Raw genomic sequence first — 18746 nt, 5'->3', positions numbered from 1 at the left:
GGTTGCCCTTTGTCGACGGTACTTTATGCCATTGCGATGGAACCACTCATTTGCGGATTACGGCGACGTTTGACAGGTATTCCACTCCGGGATCATATGTTCCGCTGCGGAGCTTACGCGGACGACTTGGCCCTCGTCGTACGTTCAGCGGCTGAAGTACAAGCTGCGATGCAGTGGATTACCCGTTACAGTGCAGGGGCAGGGAGCGCTAGGAACGTGGCAAAATCATGCGCCATGAAGATCTGCCGCGGCCTTCCCGCAGACAGCGTAGTTCCATTTCAACTGGTGGACACCATTCGTTGTCTCGGATTGGTGTACACGCGAGACATTCGCCGCACCTCGGCGATCAATTTTCGGGCGCTGCTGCAACGCATCCCGGCCAACATACAAAATCACATAGTACGCCCGCTGAATATGTGCCAGAGAGTCACCTTCGTCAATACCCATCTGGCAGCTCGGATACCCCATATAGCGCAGATTCTGCCCATCACTGCGACAATGGCGGCCAGGTTACAGGCGGCATTCGGCTATTTCATTTGTTCTGGACACATCTTCAAAGTCCAGTATGAAGCTCTCACCTTACCGAAGCGGGATGGTGGCCTCGATCTGGTTAATGTGAGAGCCAGGACAACGGCACTTTACACCAATACTATGCTCCGGTTATGGAAAAGCCAAAATGCTAGTTTTACTGGAATGTTGACCACCGAGCTCGCGCCTGTTTCGAGACGCCCACAGACGTCTTTGGCACAAATCCCACCTCCGATGTCACATATCGGCCGTTTCTTTTTGGAGTACAGCTACATATGCACCGAGCTCCCCAGGACCAGGAAGACGACCACCCGCGACATCTACCGTCTTCTCCGAAAGTCTCCACCCCGCAACCCCGTCGAAACACGTCACCCCCAGGTTTCATGGCCTACAGTTTGGAAAACGATCCACCAACCATGTCACACCACTGACACCACCTCTATGTGGTACCTTCTCGTCAACGGCAAGTATACTACAAGACAGAAACTGCATCGCATCGCACTGGTGGACTCACCCCTGTGCCTCAAGTGCAATGTCGAAGATACAGATTTACATCGTTTTGAGTGTGGACCAGCAGCAGCTGTCTGGATCCTCGTACAGAAGATTGTGGCTTTCTACCTCCGAGTACCACCACATCACGTTTCTCCCACTATGATGATATATCCCGACACGACCTACTTTCCATCGGCTAAGTGGCACGCCATCACATGGATCAGTGGCATGGCTGTCAACTACCTCTTCCGGGACAACATCGTCGATCCGGCGGACTTTTGGACACGCCTCCAAGTACATCACCACACCCTTCGCCGGCATCGACACTATCGGGCCACTTTCGCGAACTATTTACAGAGTATTGTCACCAACCCGCCTCAAAGCTGGAATCTCAACGAACCGTGCCAGCCAAGGCTGGACGATCCCAAGTTCCCCTTCAATGGTTAATGATAGAATGCATTTTGTTCTGCTGGCGCGCCAAAGTGAAGCATGGCGCGGAAAGTATTCCTATTTTATTTCAGTTCTCTTTTCTCCTCCTCTTCTAAGTTTTTTTTTTCTCCTTACACATGTTTATCCTTTTCACACATAGCTCTCTATCTGCAGCCTATTTGTTTTCTTTCTCTTGTGCTCCTCAAAAAAAAAAAAAAAAAAAATTGCTGCTGATGGTGAGACTGTACACTCATTTATGTTAACAAAAACCATACAAATACAAAAGAAGGCCGTTTCGGAAATATGGCTACCTTTTATGTTTTACGTTTTCAAAGGATATTGTTATATTTATGAAGAACGTCGTCTTTTATTTTCATACCCAAGAGGTTTTTATTTGTTTTCTTAAAAAAAAAAAAAAAAAAAAAAAAAGATGGTAGAGCACTTGCCCGCGAAAGGCAAAGGTCCCGAGTTCGAGTCTCGGTCGGGCACACAATTTTAATCTGCCAGGAAGTTTGATGTAAGCATTTCCTTCGTAAAATTATATTTTCTCTTTTAACAGATGCAGCGGTCTACGTGTTATTCTGGCTAGGTTCTTCCATCAGGTTCCCGTGTTTTTACAACTAACGTGTTGTCAACATCATGCCGATGTAGGGCACTTAATAATTTACCGCCTTCTGGTTGGGACGATAGGTATCAAACGCAAATCGCTCCAGCGGGCATTCGAAGGAGCTCTCACGGTTCAACATATTCATCAGGAACAACTTCAGGTCTCAAGACTTTCTATGACAGCTTCTGAACGCACTAATCGTAAATCGGCGCATATTTTCACACATTACGCTTTTCATCATCACCAAGAGTTGCTTGGTTCATCCAGTAAAAATACTTCCGCGTAATGACATGTGATGGTTACTAAACTGAGTTAAGTTACTTAATTAGTTCGTTTTACGTTCCATGGATCATTTGTACTATTAATCGTAATGATGTGGATTTTACATTCAGCCACTTACAATATATTTTTCTTTTTTCATCGTACAAATGTGAGTTAGTAATTCCTGCCTACCAACTTTCACACATTACATAAATAGAAATTCTTTTACGGAATAGAAGGAGCTGTCAAGGACAAGTTTTTCAATTTATTTTCAAATTTAACCTCTCTGTCCATCATACAGTTTGTATCATTGGGTACATGATCCAAAATTTTTGTGGCAGCACTGTGCACCCGTTTTTGTGCTGAAGACAATCTTAACGCGGAATAATGAATGACTTTTTTTCTTGTGGCACTGTAATAATCTAAGTTATTGTTTCTTTTGCAGTATAATGTGTTATTTAGAGCAAACTCCATGAGGGAATAAATGTACTGTGAAACAATACACAAAATATGTAACTTTAGAAACAGATGTCTGCAAGATATAAGCAGCACATATTATTCATGCAGCAGGTTTTTGTGCAATGAAAAACTTCCTTTCTTAAAGATGAGTTATACCTGAAGATTATTACGTGCTACAATACTGAATCAAAATATGCAAAATATGTTAACTTATGATTTGTCCCTCCTACAGATTTGCAATGATTCGAAGTGCAGCGTGGCGGAACTGAGTTATTTTATGAGTTGATATATGTGCATTTTCCAGTTTAAATGCTCAACAATATAGATATTTAAAAATTTCGAAGTTTGCAACTTATGATTTACTCACCACGTCTTAAATTTATTATTTGTGCAGATCCCTTAGATCAGCATGACTGAGTATGCTGCGCCTTTTCGAAATTGAGAATGAGACCAGTTACAACAAATTACTCAATAATACTCTTAAGAAAATTACTTACTATTTCTTCTTTTTCTGTATGTCTATTTGGACTGAATATAATACTAGTATAAACTGCAAAAGGAACTAATTCTTCTTTTTGTTTATTAGATGGAAAGTCGTTTATATGCGGAAGAAAAAATTGTATCCCTGAGAATGAGCGTTTTGCAACCCCATTAGTGATTTTTGCCCCCACTCAGGAGATTCTCCCGTGTTTACATTGGTTAAATAATTTGCGTTCTTCTATTAGATAAGACGTTATCCATTGCTTCGCTATACCGTCGATTCCACAACGTTCTTGTAGTACTAAACTAGCGACTCAGGTAGAAGATGTGTTATTTAACCACATTTGCAGCGAGCACTTCTGTACATGCGTGGCATTGCGGTACCGTCTGTCGTTTGCGAAACTTAAGAGATTGGCGCGAAATGACTTTGTGCGCCTTATCTGAGGCTCAGAGATGGTGAGCAGAAGCTATCAGGTGGCACAAGTGGAGCAGATGCAGGCGTTACCGTGGGAGGTCCGACGACAATAGCAGAACCCTCAGCAGCGTTGATCTTATATCTTCATGAAAGATCAGATGGCTGGCGGCCGACAAAGGCGCCACAAAGCACGGCCTGGAGTGTGACATGGTCCGCCGGTCGCCAAAGCCTGCGGCCAGGTAGCGGTGGCCACACTGCGCAGCCTTCAGCTCTCTAACCGCCCGCTCCCCGAGTCACAACACTGTACGCCGACAGATGGCCTGCTTTAGACTCGTGTCCACGTTTGCAGACGTTGGGGGAATGCGCGACGGGGAATATAGCCGCCCGTGCTACATGCCTTTCTTTGATCCATTTCTGTATCGTCTTTTCCATCACTCATGCTTGACAGATCACGTTCCATACCGATGCCAGGAAAGTCAGGTTTCCGCAAATTTCATTCTTATCCAGGTTTAAAGGCAAATTTTCATATGATTCTTCTAAGGAGCCGTAAATAGTTACCAGCATTCAATTCTCGCAACCACAATATACGCTCAGGTATGTGCTGAAATAGGAGACTATTGCAGAACCATCAGTTTAATAAGTCATGGCGCAAAACACTATTATGAGTTAGTTACAGAAGAATCGAAAGTGTGGTAAAAGCTGATCCCGGGAATGAGCAATATGAGTTTTGGAAGAATATGGGAACACTCGAATCAGTACTGACCCTATAACTTACCTTAGAAGATAAAGTGAAGAAAGGCAGACATATGTTTCGACGCTGTTGACTGGAATACACTCTTTAAAATTCTGAAGATATCAGGAATAAAATATAGCGCGAAAGTTGGTCTACTGCCTGTATAAAAATTAAAGTGCTGTTGTAAATTCGGAGCTCATGTCAGGAAAGCGGTAGTCGATAAAGTAATGGGACGGGGTTGTAGTCCGTCCTCCACGCTATTCGATCCGCACATTGAGCGCGCAGTAAATGAAACCACGATCAAACCAGGAAAGTAAGTTAAATTTCAGTGAGAGAAAATACAAAAGGTAAGCTTTGCTGATGACATTGCAATAATGTCACATATGTCAAAAAAGTTGTAGTACAAGTTTAATGGAATAGACGTTGTCTCGAAAATAGCGTAAAACTTCAGTGTTAACAAAATTAAACGAAGGAAAATGAATTGTATCCAAATTATAGCAAGTGATGCCTAGGAAATTAGTTAGGAATGAAACATTAGAAGTAGTAATTTGGATTTGCTGCTTGGGAAGCAAAATACTTGACGATGACCGAGGTAGGGAAGATATAAAACGTCGACTGGCAACAGTAAAAACAGAATTTCTGAAATGAGAAATTTATTAACATCATATGTAAATTTAAACATTCAGAAATAATTTGTGAAGATATCTGTGTGGTATGTAGGCTTGTGCGGAAGTGAAACATAGACGCTAAACTGTTGAGACAAGAAGAGATTAGATGCTTCTGAAATGTGGTACAAATGGAGATTGTTGAAAATTAGATGAACAGATCGGATAACTAATGAAGAGATATTCAGTCGAACTGAGGAGAATCTAAATTTATAGCACAAATTGACTAAAAGGAGAGACTGGCTGACAGGCTTCAAGAAATCGCCAGTTGGGGAGTTGGAAGGTAAAAAATTGCAGTAGAATATCAAGGCTTTACTATAATAGTCAGATACAAATGGACATACACTATGTGATCAAAAGTATCCGGACACTTGGCTGAAAATGACTTACAAGTTGGTGGCGCCTTCCATCACTAATGCTGGAATTCAATATGGCGTTCGCCCACCCTTAGCCTTGATGACAGCTTCCACTCTCGCCGGCATACGTTCAATCAGGTGCTCGAAGGTTTCTTGGGGAATGTCAGCCCATTCTCTTCAGTTGTCGTTGGTCTAGTTCTTGCAGGATCTTTTTCCGACAGCAGCGATGTCAGGGATTTGATGTTTTACCGAATTCCTGATATTCAACGTACACTCGTGAAAGGGTCGTACGGGAAAATCTCCACTTCATCGCTACCTCGGAAATACTGTGTCTCATTTCTCGTACGCCGACTGTAACACCAAGTTCAAACTCACTTAAATCTTGATAACCTGCCAGTGCAGCAGCTGTGACCGATGTAACAACTGCGCCAGACACTTGTTTCCGACCGCAGCGCCGTATTCTGCCTGCTTACATATATCTGTATTTGAATACACATGCCTGTACCAATTTCCTTGGAGCTTCAGTGTAAATACACTGACAGAAAAAAGTGTAATAACAAGAAGTTAATAATGTAGATTAAAAAAATTTCGAGAATGCATCTGTGTAGGTAACATATTCAGGTCATTAACATTGCAAGACCATAGCCTAATGTAAGCTTGAGATAAGCTATTACATTTGTGAAATGCTGCTACATTAATAACAGGCGTAACCGCCAGAACGCAGATGTGTATGCACTGTATTGTACAGGTGCCGGATGTCAGTTTGTGGGATGGGGTTCTATGCCTGTTACACTTGGTCGGTCAATACAGGTACGGTAAATGCCGGCTGTGAATGACACTGGAGTTGTCGTCTGATGATGTCCCATATGTGTTCCATTGGAGATAGGTCTGGGGCTCGAGCAGGCCAAGGTAAAACGACGATACCGTCTAGAGCATGCTGGGTTACAACAGCGGTATTTGACCAAGCGTTATCGTGTTGGAAAACACCCCCTGGAATGTTGTTCATGGATGGCAACATAACAGTGCTCTTGATATCATCCGAAATCTCACCCTAGAACATAACTCCAGATGTAAGCCCAGTGTGTCTAGCGCACAGACAGGTTAGTTACAGCTTTTCAACTAGCCTCCTTCTAACCTACACACAGCCATCAATGGCACCGAGGCAAAACCAGCTTTCATCAGAAAACACAAAAGATCTCCACCCTGCCCTCCAACAAGCTCTTGCTTGACACCACTGAAGTCGCAAATGGCAGTAGTTTGCGGTCAGTGGAAAGTACGCTACAGGGCGTCTGGCTCGGAGCTGTCCTTGAAATAAGCAATGTATAACCAGCCGTCCGGTCAATGTGCTGCCAGCTGATGCCCAAATTGCTGCTTCAACGGGATTAGTCGAGCGGTCTAGGCGCTACAGTCATGGACTGTGCGGCTGGTCCCGGCGGAGGTTCGAGTCCTCCCTTGGGCATGGGTGTGTGTGTTTGTCCTTAGGATAATTTAGGTTAAGTAGTGTTTAAGCTTAGGAACTGATGACCTTAGCAGTTAAGTCCCATAAGATTTCACACACATTTGAACATTTTTTTGCTGCGTCAAATGGAGTATGATGTGCCAGAGCCGTACGCCGCAGACGATGGTAATCTCTCTCGGTAGTGCCACTTGGCAATGCGGGTACCTGTCTTCCTACGACCGTTCATTCTCGTGATCACCGCTGCCAACAGTTTGTAGAGCGGCTACAGTCCTTCCAAGCCTTACTGCAAGATCGCAGAAGGAATATCCAGTTTCATGTAGTCCTATAACAAGACCTCGTTCAAACTAAGTGAGGTGTTTATAATGGCGTCTTAGTTCACTTAAATGCATTCTTGACTAACGTCAACTCACCACGTCCAGCCTCAAAGGTAATTAACGTTCACTACCGTTAGAGCGCGTATATTTAAAGCAAACCTGAAACGTGTCTTCATAGTGACGCTACTAACGCCACTCTTACGTGACTGGCGTGAAATTTTAATAGAACTCATTTTTCAGATATAGAAACACACACTGCAAAGCGGGAGATCCGTGTTCAAATGTTCGTCGTGTTCCTTTTTTTTCTACAAAATTATAAACTGTCCTTCCGATCATTGACGTCCCTGCTCTCTTTCTGTAGTCTTGCCGACTGTCATACTATACATCAGTTATAGAATATTTATTTGTTTATTTATTTATTGTTCCGTGGGACCAAATTAAGGAGAAGTCTCCATGGTCATGGAACGAGTCAATACATGAAATTATAACACGATATTAGAAACAGATAAAATGAAATATAAAAAATATATATTCAGGTGACAAGTCGTAAGATTAAATAAAGAAAGTCAACAATGTAACAGTGGAATTTGCTTAATTTTTTAGCTCTTCCAGGAGCTCCTCGACAGAATAGAAGGAGTGAGCCATGAGGAAACTCTTAAGTTTAGACTTAAAAGAGTTTGGGCTACTGCTAAGATTTTTGAGTTCTTGTGGTAGCTTATTGAAAATGGATGCAGCAGAATACTGCACTCCTTTCTGCACAAGAGTCAAGGAAGTGCATTCGACATGCAGATTTGATTTCTGCCTAATATTAACTGAGTGAAAGCTGCTAACTCTTGGGAATAGGCTAATATTGCTAACAACAAACGACATTAAAGAAAATATATACTGTGAGGGCAATGTCAGAATTCCCAGACTATTGAATAGGGGTCGACAAGAGGTTCTCGAACTTACACCACATATAGCTCGAACAGCCCGTTTTTGAGCCAAAAATACCCTTTTTGAATCAGAAGAATTACCCCAAAAAATAATACCATACGACATAAGCGTATGAAAATATGCGAAGTAGACTACTTTTCGTGTTGAAGTGTCACTTATTTCAGATACTGTTCTAATGGTAAATAAAGCAGCATTTAGTTTCTGAACATGATCCTGGAGATGGGCTTTCCACAACAGCTTACTATCTATCCGAACGCCTAGCAACTTGAACTGTTCCGTCTCGCTTATAATATGCCCATTCTGTCTGATCAAAATATCGGTTCTTGTTGAATTGTGAGTTAAAAACTGTAAAAACTGAGTCTTACTGTGATTTAGCATCAAATTATTTTCCACAAGCCACAAACTTATTTCATGAACTACATTATTTGATACTGTTTCAATATTACACACAAGATCCTTCAGTACCAAGCTGGTGTCATCAGCAAACAGTAACATTTTTGAATCACCTGTAATACTAGAAGGCATATCATTTATATAAATAAGAAACAGCAGTGGCCCCAGCACCGACCCTTGGGGAACGCCCCACTTAACAGTGCCCCTTTGGGACTGAACATCACTACCACTCTCAATATTGCGGAGAATTACCTTCTGCTTTCTGTTCTTAAAGTAAGAGGCGAACCAATTGTAAGCTACTCTTACTCCATAATGGTCCAACTTCTGCAGTAATATTTTGTGGTCAACACAGTCAAAAGCCTTCGTTAAATCAAAGAAAACACCTAGCGTTCGCAACCTTTTATTTAATCCGTCCAAAACCTCACAGAGAAAAGAGAATATAGCATTTTCAGTTGTTAAACCGTTTCTAAAACGAGACTGAACATTTGACAGCAAATTATGCGAATTTAAATGCTCCAGTAACCTTGTATATACAACCTTCTCGATAACTTTAGAAAACACCGATGGCATAGAAATAAGTCTAAAATTGTCAACACTATCAATGTCTCCCTTTTTATAAAGTGGCTTCACTACCGAGTACTTTAATCGGTCAGGCAACCGACCACTCCTAAAGGAAAAGTTACAGCTATGGCTAAGTACTGGGCTAACACACATAGAACAATACTTCAGTATTCTGCTAGATACCCCGTCATATCCATGGGAGTTCTTGGTCTTTAGTGATTTAATTATTAACTCAATCTCCCTCTTGTCAGTATCATGGAGGAGCATTTCAGGTAACAGTCTCGGAACACTTTTTTCTAAGAGCGCTATATGATTCACTGTTGGGACTAGGTTTCTATTTATTTCACCTGCTATATTCAGAAAGTGATTATTAAATACTGTACATATATGCGACTTATCAGTAACACGGACATTCCCACTACGCACTGATTCTATATCCTCATCCTGTCTCCGCAGACCAGCCACTTCCTTTACGACTGACCATATGGTTTTAATTTTATCCTGAGACTTAGCTATTCTATCTGCATACCACATACTTTTTGCCTTCCTAATAACTTTTTTAAGCACCTTACAATACTGTTTGTAATGGGCTGCTGCATTTAGATTTTGACTGTTTCTAACGTTTTGATATAATTGCCACTTTGTTCTACAAGATATACTTATCCCTCTAGTCAGCCACACAGGCTGCCTGTTTGTGCTAGTACCCTGTTTTGAACGTTCTAACGAAGGCAACTTTCAAAGAGCACGAGAAAAGTCTTGAGAAAAGCATTATACACTCCTGGAAATGGAAAAAAGAACACATTGACACCGGTGTGTCAGACCCACCATACTTGCTCCGGACACTGCGAGAGGGCTGTACAAGCAATGATCACACGCACGGCACAGCGGACACACCAGGAACCGCGGTGTTGGCCGTCGAATGGCGCTAGCTGCGCAGCATTTGTGCACCGCCGCCGTCAGTGTCAGCCAGTTTGCCGTGGCATACGGAGCTCCATCGCAGTCTTTAACACTGGTAGCATGCCGCGACAGCGTGGACGTGAACCGTATGTGCAGTTGACGGACTTTGAGAGAGGGCGTATAGTGGGCATGCGGGAGGCCGGGTGGACATACCGCCGAATTGCTCAACACGTGGGGCGTGAGGTCTCCACAGTACATCGATGTTGTCGCCAGTGGTCGGCGGAAGGTGCACGTGCCCGTCGACCTGGGACCGGACCGCAGCGACGCACGGATGCACGCCAAGACCGTAGGATCCTACGCAGTGCCGTAGGGGACCGCACCGCCACTTCCCAGCAAATTAGGGACACTGTTGCTCCTGGGGTATCGGCGAGGACCATTCGCAACCGTCTCCATGAAGCTGGGCTACGGTCCCGCACACCGTTAGGCCGTCTTCCGCTCACGCCCCAACATCGTGCAGCCCGCCTCCAGTGGTGTCGCGACAGGCGTGAATGGAGGGACGAATGGAGACGTGTCGTCTTCAGCGATGAGAGTCGCTTCTGCCTTGGTGCCAATGATGGTCGTATGCGTGTTTGGCGCCGTGCAGGTGAGCGCCACAATCAGGACTGCATACGACCGAGGCACACAGGGCCAACACCCGGCATCATGGTGTGGGGAGCGATCTCCTACACTGGCCGTACACCACTGGTGATCGTCGAGGGGACACTGAATAGTGCACGGTACATCCAAACCGTCATCGAACACATCGTTCTACCATTCCTAGACCGGCAAGGGAACTTGCTGTTCCAACAGGACAATGCACGTCCGCATGTATCCCTTGCCACCCAACGTGCTCTAGAAGGTGTAAGTCAACTACCCTGGCCAGCAAGATCTCCGGATCTGTCCCCCATTGAGCATGTTTGGGACTGGATGAAGCGTCGTCTCACGCGGTCTGCACGTCCAGCACGAACGACGGTCCAACTGATGCGCCAGGTGGAAATGGCATGGCAAGCCGTTCCACAGGACTACATCCAGCATCTCTACGATCGTCTCCATGGGAGAATAGCAGCCTGCATTGCTGCGAAAGGTGGATATACACTGTACTAGTGCCGACATTGTGCATGCTCTGTTGCCTGTGTCTATGTGCCTGTGGTTCTGTCAGTGTGATCATGTGATGTATCTGACCCCAGGAATGTGTCAATAAAGTTTCCTCTTCCTGGGACAATGAATTCACGGTGTTCTTATTTCAATTTCCAGGAGTGTATTTATCGTCTACTGTATCAGCGCTATAAAGATCTTGCCACTCTTGATCCTTGATAAGTTTTACAAAGGTCTCTACAGCAACTGGATAAGCTTTCCTAAACAGTTGATGACTATATTTAACACGTGTTGCAGCACAAAAATCTTTTAGAGTTAAAATTTGTGCATCATGATCTGAAAGGTCATTCACCTTTTTGCTAACAGAACGCCCTTCTAGTAATGAGAAATGAACAAAAATGTTGTCTATGGTTGTTCTGCTGTTCCCTTGCACTCTCGTTGGAAAGAATATGGTTTGCATAAGATTATATGAATTAAGGAGGTCTACCAGCATCGTCTTCCTTGCACAATTACTTATACAATTAATATTTAAGTCACCACATGTAACTAACTTTTTGTATTTCCTATAAAGTGAACGAAGAACCTCCTCTAGCTTTAGCAAAAATGTTGTGAAATCGGAGTCTGGGGATCTATAAATAACAACAGTTAGAAGTTTAGCTCCATTAAATTTAACCACACCAGCATAACATTCAAACACCTTTTCAGTGCAGTACTTTGAAACATCAATTGACTCAAATGGGATGCCGTTTTTCACATACATGGCTACTCCCCCACACCGCAAAGAGCTCCTCGAAAAGCTGCCAGCCAACCTGTATCCTGGTAAAGGAAGTCTGAATTATCTCCTTATTTAAGAAGTATTCAGATATAACAATAATTTCAGAATCAACATCTATAAGCAGTTCAGTAACTTTATCTCTAATATCTTGTATATTTTTATGAAATATACTAATTCCCTCATTACTCGGATACCTAGGCTTTGTCAAAGGTGGTTCCTTTGTTAGAGAGACTTCCCTTAAGCAGGAATACCTATCAGCTGACTTCAATCTAAAAAAGGTGCAGCTCTAACACCCACTACTGCAGGAATTTTCCCATGAGTGATCCCACCAACCCCACCTGTACTGTCACCCATAAGCTTTGCCAATCTCCCCTTCCCATACTTGTTGAGGTGCAGGCCATGTCTAGTGAAACTCGTCCTGCTGATAGACTCCACCGACACCATTGAAATGTGACCCATGCTTTCTGTCATCAGCGCGCCCCCAAGTCTCATGTTATTACACCTGACGGCTGTATTAAGATGAGGCCGATCGTGACGCTGAAACAGTTCCACGAAATGCACATTCGTGTTGCCAGTATGAGTGGCTATCTTTTCCAGGTCACCATCTATGTCATACTCCCCATCCCTATCAATACTATTACCAGCGCCACCCACAATCACTACCTGATCCCTACATAACCCCCCTATGTTAATAGTCACCTGAGCCAATCCTGCACTAGGCTTCACACTGCTGGTGACCTGGTACTCACTCCCCAACACTTCCTGCAACTGCTGGCCTACACCTCTGCCATGAGAACTACCTAACAGCAGAACCTTCTTCTTCGTCTTCGACTTTGCAACTGTTCTAGCCACCGTAACTACTGAGGTCTGCTGCATACTTCCTACATCTACAGCTACTAGAGATGCCTCTCCACTAGACTCTGACAGTTGGTCATTGTAAACACCAATAGTAAAACTATCTGAAAATCTTCTTCTCCTATCAGATCTCTTGCCAACAGCCAGCTCCCATTCCCCAACCCCCTTCTCCCTCCTCATCCTATCTAGCTCCTCCTGTGCGTTTTTCAACTGCACCTGAAGGGCACAGATCTTACGCTCCTGCTCCTCTATCAACTTACTCTTGCTACATAACCTGCAGTTCGAGGAGAGGATCTCACCAGAATGCCCACTGGCTTCCCCACTGCATTCCCCCCCGTGAAAATACTTCGAACAAGTCTCACACCGCAATCCACTACTCACGAACCTACGGCAAAGCCCACACTTCTCACTCATGGTAAAATTTTACTTTTTCTAAGTTCCGCTACTACAATAAGAAGATGTTAAAAACCTGACTACAATAATCACAAATTTACTCTACAAGGGAAGTAACTACTATTATTAACAGTATTAATAAACAACAAATGTGAAAATAACAAAAGACTAATACAGAAAGAGAATCAAACGTCTAATGACACAGTAACGAAGCTGAAAACAGTTCCCGAAAGGTTCTTCTGAAATGATTTCACCACAAAACACAAAAAAAAAAAACGATTGAAGACTACTAAAGTTCCTAAATAAACCACTATACACAAACAATTAATTAGTACTATGCTTTCGATGCGCCGCTACAGTTGCAACTGGTCAGCGCGGAATGTAAACACAGGTAAGAGGCTACGTTGCTCGATACGAAACACTGACAAATATCAGGTCACAACACAAGAAAGGCAGAGGTGAATGAAGAAACCACTAAAAAGTCAAAAAATGGTTCAGATGGCTCTGAGCACTATGGGACTTAACATCTGTGGTCATCAGTCCCCTAGAACTTAGAACTACTTAAACCTAACTAACCTAAGGACATCACACACATCCATGCCCGAGGCAGGATTCGAACCTGCGACCGTAGCAGTCGCGCGGTTCTGGACTGAGCGCCTAGAACCGCTAGACCACCGCGGCCGGCACTAATAAGTCACTTATATAGTAAATATTATCACAAAAACCGTTATAATACGTATCTGAAACCTAAAAATATATAAAAACTTAGAGAGCGATCTCACACACAGTGTACTTGGCGAAGTTGATGCTAAATTGAGCAGGTTACACATGCTTCTTGCTCGGGACGTCACACGAAAGATCATGTGATAAGAATATATTATCGTCGCAAGTCGACAAGAGTGATGAATAGTGAGAGCAAGTGAGATGCCGCATAGACTTTTCCCAGAAACAAAAACAACAAATAAACGGATGTGAACCATGTTATAACAAGGGAATTCAAGAGTCAAAACTTCCAAAATGGAACGCAGGAGTCACAACATGTGGTAGAACAAATAGGAGGCACGTACGTCTTGAGGCTTATCGCCTTGCAATCACGGAGTCCCAGTGTCGAGTACTAGTGAAAACACACAAGATGTTGGAATCAACTTTCATTACAGGTCCCTTCCTCACACCTCGCTGATGCAGACGGACGTTACACCACGACACAGACACAAATCTGAGTACAACGAACAAACACGTCGATGATCAGACAAACAGCTCATAATTTTGTGGAAAAAATGATAAGAGTATGAGGGAGATTTGAATAGGTATCTCCCGCTTTGTAGTCCAACGCCATGACTACACAACTACGAAGCCGTGGCTCTGCTGAGTCGCTCGATGTTGCATATCTTGAACTTTGGACTGTTCATTGTTTCAATTTTGTGGCGGGGGGGGGGGGGGGGGAGGAAAGGCGTGCGTGATGGAGACTTTCCCTTGCAAGTAGCATAGTTTATTTAAAAACAACTATTTTTCTCTTTCCAACATTCGTAACCATATTCATCTGGAGGACAATCCAGTCCAGATATGAGACAATTTTTAGTATTGTACAAGGGCTAGTTCAAAATACGGAAACACAACAAACGCAATACATTATATTGCCCAATACCGTGTAGGATTACGGTTGGCAAACAAAAAAGATTCCACTCGCCTCTGAATGGATAAACACAGGTCCCGAATGGTATTCAAAGCGAATCTTATACTAATCTTCCTTCAAAATAGTGGCAGTTGCAGGCAATGATAATCGAGGTGGATAGCGACCACGCACCCCTCTCTCCAAAGTTGACCACAAAGGATCAATTTAATATTCATGAATCGCGAGGAAAAGCTGGTGCTTGACTGTTAAGTGATAAGTAATGTGCTGCGTGTAGAAATAATAATGTAGAAATGTTGATGTTTAGTAAGTTATTCTTTCTCTTTTCCTTGAAACAGAAAGGGAAAGCTGCTTTTACATGGGGAATCTACCTTACACCATATCTGATTCCGATAACAAGTTTTCCAGAAGAATGAGAAGTGAAAATTCGAATATAAATATTAGATATGGCTGTGTTCCTAGGTAAGAAATAGTTAATGATCTACATAAAACGAAAAAAGAACAATGTAATTTGGTAAGGAATGCAATGACAAATTATGATACCGTATTCATGTGCTTTTAATTTGCAAGATAACAGACAGTGTAAAGTTTTTGATCGTACCCCCTGAATGTAGAAAAAACAAGGACATTAATATAAGTGAAATGAATATTTTTCCTCTCAATAAGCATGAACCATTTACCACAAGTTTCATTATTTACTACATTAGCAGACAATTCTTCATCAAGGGACCATTCTACAAGGTATCGGTCACTAGTTGTATGATCACTGAAGTTAATATCTTCCACTACTCCCCATATATTGTATGAGAAGTGAATGGTTCCCCGGGTCGACATATTGCACGGAGTTTAACCTGGTTCAAGCCCTCGTATCTAGCAGACGTTTCGGCACGGTAATTTTAAGCCGTCACTTTTTGTGTCACGTCTTTGGCGCAGGTCATTCTCGGGAGCACCTCTCCGAGTTAGGTAGCTGACTCAGACGAGCGGTTTCACTTATTAAACGGCCACCACACGAGCCCCATAAATGAAGCAGCACAGCACGACAGGATGCTTTCTCGTGCTGTTGCTGGCACTCGACTTCGTATACCAGTTTTCACAACGACCTGCTAAAATGTCACGGCCGAGCTGTAAAATGCTATATATTCTATATTTTATGTCCTTTCTAGGTTTCTACGTTCTCGAAGAAAATCGTGTAGGCTCGTATGAAGGACATGTTCCTGGCACAGATCAACAAACGCTGCAATTAAATCAGTCTCTGTTGCGTAAATGCGGACCAAAACCAATGCTGGTAGTCCTACTTGAATGACTGGGCACTAGTAGTAAAGACTGTAGTTAAAAACGCTTTAGGTAACAAAACACACATAATTTATCCTAGATCGTTAAGATATATTAATAGCTATGTAAACAAACGACAATAGTCTTAAGCCTGAGTGATCCTACGACTCATCATACAATGGGAATTATCCAAAAGAAAAACACATTTTCCAGAAAGCTGCTTTGGCTGTTGTCATGTAATTTAATTGTATCTGTATCAAATATACTGTCGTATTTCCTATAAAAATCGTACGGTAGAAACTTCTAGGAGTGAAGTATTGCTTTTCAAAGCTTTTTCAATTACCCTCCAGGTCTTCACTGTGTGGATCTCACTGAAATGCTTATATTATCAGGGCAAAGAACGTAAACAGTGATGCACAAGAAGAGCCTCCAGACCTGCAGCTGCAAGAGAGCTATGGTTCAATTTAACAACTGTTGAAAAGAAAATAAAGTATACTGGTACAGATATGTTCTCTTCTTCCAATTGAATTTATAGGATGACCAATCGAAAAGTAACACTCCATATAGAACAATTACTATTGAATTCGTTAATATTTTACAAGATTCTAAATTAATTTAACTAGAGTGGTTACTCAGAATTATCGCACTTACTCCTACCGGATTTGGTGGACGGTGATCGGATTTTGCTTAAGATATTCGCACTTAGGGCATCATTTGAAGGTTTGGGGTGTAGGACGGCTTCTTAATGGGCATCTTTGTCACTTCCGTGTCGGATACTGTGAAGCAGAAGGAGCATTTTTTTAGCATTAGCTATGATGTTGCGTTTAGTTTGAATAATACCAATAAAATGAGTTTATGTATCCACTCGAGTTTATTCCAGACTTGGCATCCAGTTTAAACTTCTCCGATAGAAACCGAGCGAGGTGGCGTAGTGGTTTGCACACTGGACTCACATCCGGGAGGTCGACGGTTCAAATTCGCGTTCGATCAGCCTGATTCAGGTTTCCCGTGATTTCCCAAAATCGTTCTAGGCAATTGCTGGGATGATTCCTTGCAAAGGGCACGTCCGGTCTCTTATCCCACACTTCAATAATACCGAGCTTTTGCTTCGGCTCTAACGAACTTGATACCGACAGAACTTTAAACCCTGATCTTGCTACTATCCATTTTCTTAGGTAGAAGTTTTTGTTCAGATCCTTTATGTTGCCCTCGAAATAAAGAGACAATATCGAGTCCTATGTCAGTCTGCTCAATGTAAATCATCCAGTATCTCGTCCCGAGCAAGAAGCATGTGTAACCTGCTCAATTTAGCATCAACTTCGCCAAGTACACGCTTCTACAAATAAAAGTTTGAGTGAAGTTAAGGGTGGTGTTTACACGGTTAAATTATTGCCGAACAAATAGCGTCCATCTCCTGACTGAAACTGTGTCGTCTGTTCCCTTTCTCATCTGATTCCTTCCTAAAAATGCTCAAGTACGAAATGGTTACTATTAATGGAAACAAACTTATTGGTCTTCTTACAATTTGAACAGTTTTTCACGGACATGTTCGTTGCTCTCATGCGATGAAAATATCACTTTTATTTAATATTTTAGTGAATATTAAGAAGTGAAGTGAAAACATCTGGTGGTGTTCTGGTTCGTGTTAGAGAAAGAGCACTAACTTTTCTTGGAAGAACTGGAAAGGTAGATTTCCATAGCCGTGTTGGGGAAACCTACTCTGTATTTTTCTAAAATAAGTTGGAGATATCGTCCAAAACTCTGAAATGAATTGTAAATTAATATTTGTGCTATTCAACCCCACAGTATCCTTCGACTATCCTACCTACGAGCATCGTTTTGTAATATTCTAAAGGTTAATTCTTTTAAATCATGACAGTAAGTAAATATAATGATAGTGGCTGAAACTTGTACGTGACACACATCCCTAAATGTGACTGACAAAGAAAACTTAGGGTTTTCACCTAAGTCACGATGGGCGGAGTTACTTCTCAGCTGTTTTAAAAATTACCTCTTTAGCCGAGGTCGCTAAAGCACGCCTGTGCTATGACGCTTGACTCGGAGGTAAGGCGGTTAGAATTCTGATGGTGGATGAAATTTTCGCTGTCAGTATCTGGTCAGCAAAGGGAGGAGAGGTGGTGGCGTTAAGTTCCTGATCCCTAGCCTTGCACCAACGTCCTCGATTAAATTCCAAGTAATCTCTCCTGCATATGACTGCTGATGTTGATCCGTCGGTAGGATGAGGTTAAACTCGGAAACCCCCTTGGTATTATTCGAGAGGAAAAGGCTACGTGTAGGCACCGGATTTCATCTTCTTCCATCTCTTATCATCATCATACAAGATAAAAATACACCATACACGCATCCATTGCAATCATCTACACTCTACAAATGCACATTCGACACGATTCTTAGATATGCGCAAGGAAAGGAGCCAAAGTGAGCGGAACCGGCCGGATAGCCGCGCCCGTTAACGCCACCGCTTCCGGGACGGGGAGGTATGCAGCCACGGGTCGAATTCGCCCGGCGGATTAACGATGGAGTGTCGGTGTACTGGCCAGCTTGGATGTGGTTTTTAAGCAGGTTCCCACATCCCTCTAGGTGAATACCGTGCTAGTTCCCATGTTCCGTATCAGCTGCAAGTTATGCAAAAATTCCTAGTACTTCCACACAAAATTTGCTCTACAGTAAGACAGACTAGG

This window comes from Schistocerca serialis, chromosome 3 (assembly GCF_023864345.2).
Source record: "Schistocerca serialis cubense isolate TAMUIC-IGC-003099 chromosome 3, iqSchSeri2.2, whole genome shotgun sequence".
NCBI lineage: Eukaryota > Metazoa > Arthropoda > Insecta > Orthoptera > Acrididae > Schistocerca > Schistocerca serialis.
The sequence above is the reverse complement of the archived record's forward strand: the minus strand, read 5'-3'. Positions refer to the sequence as shown.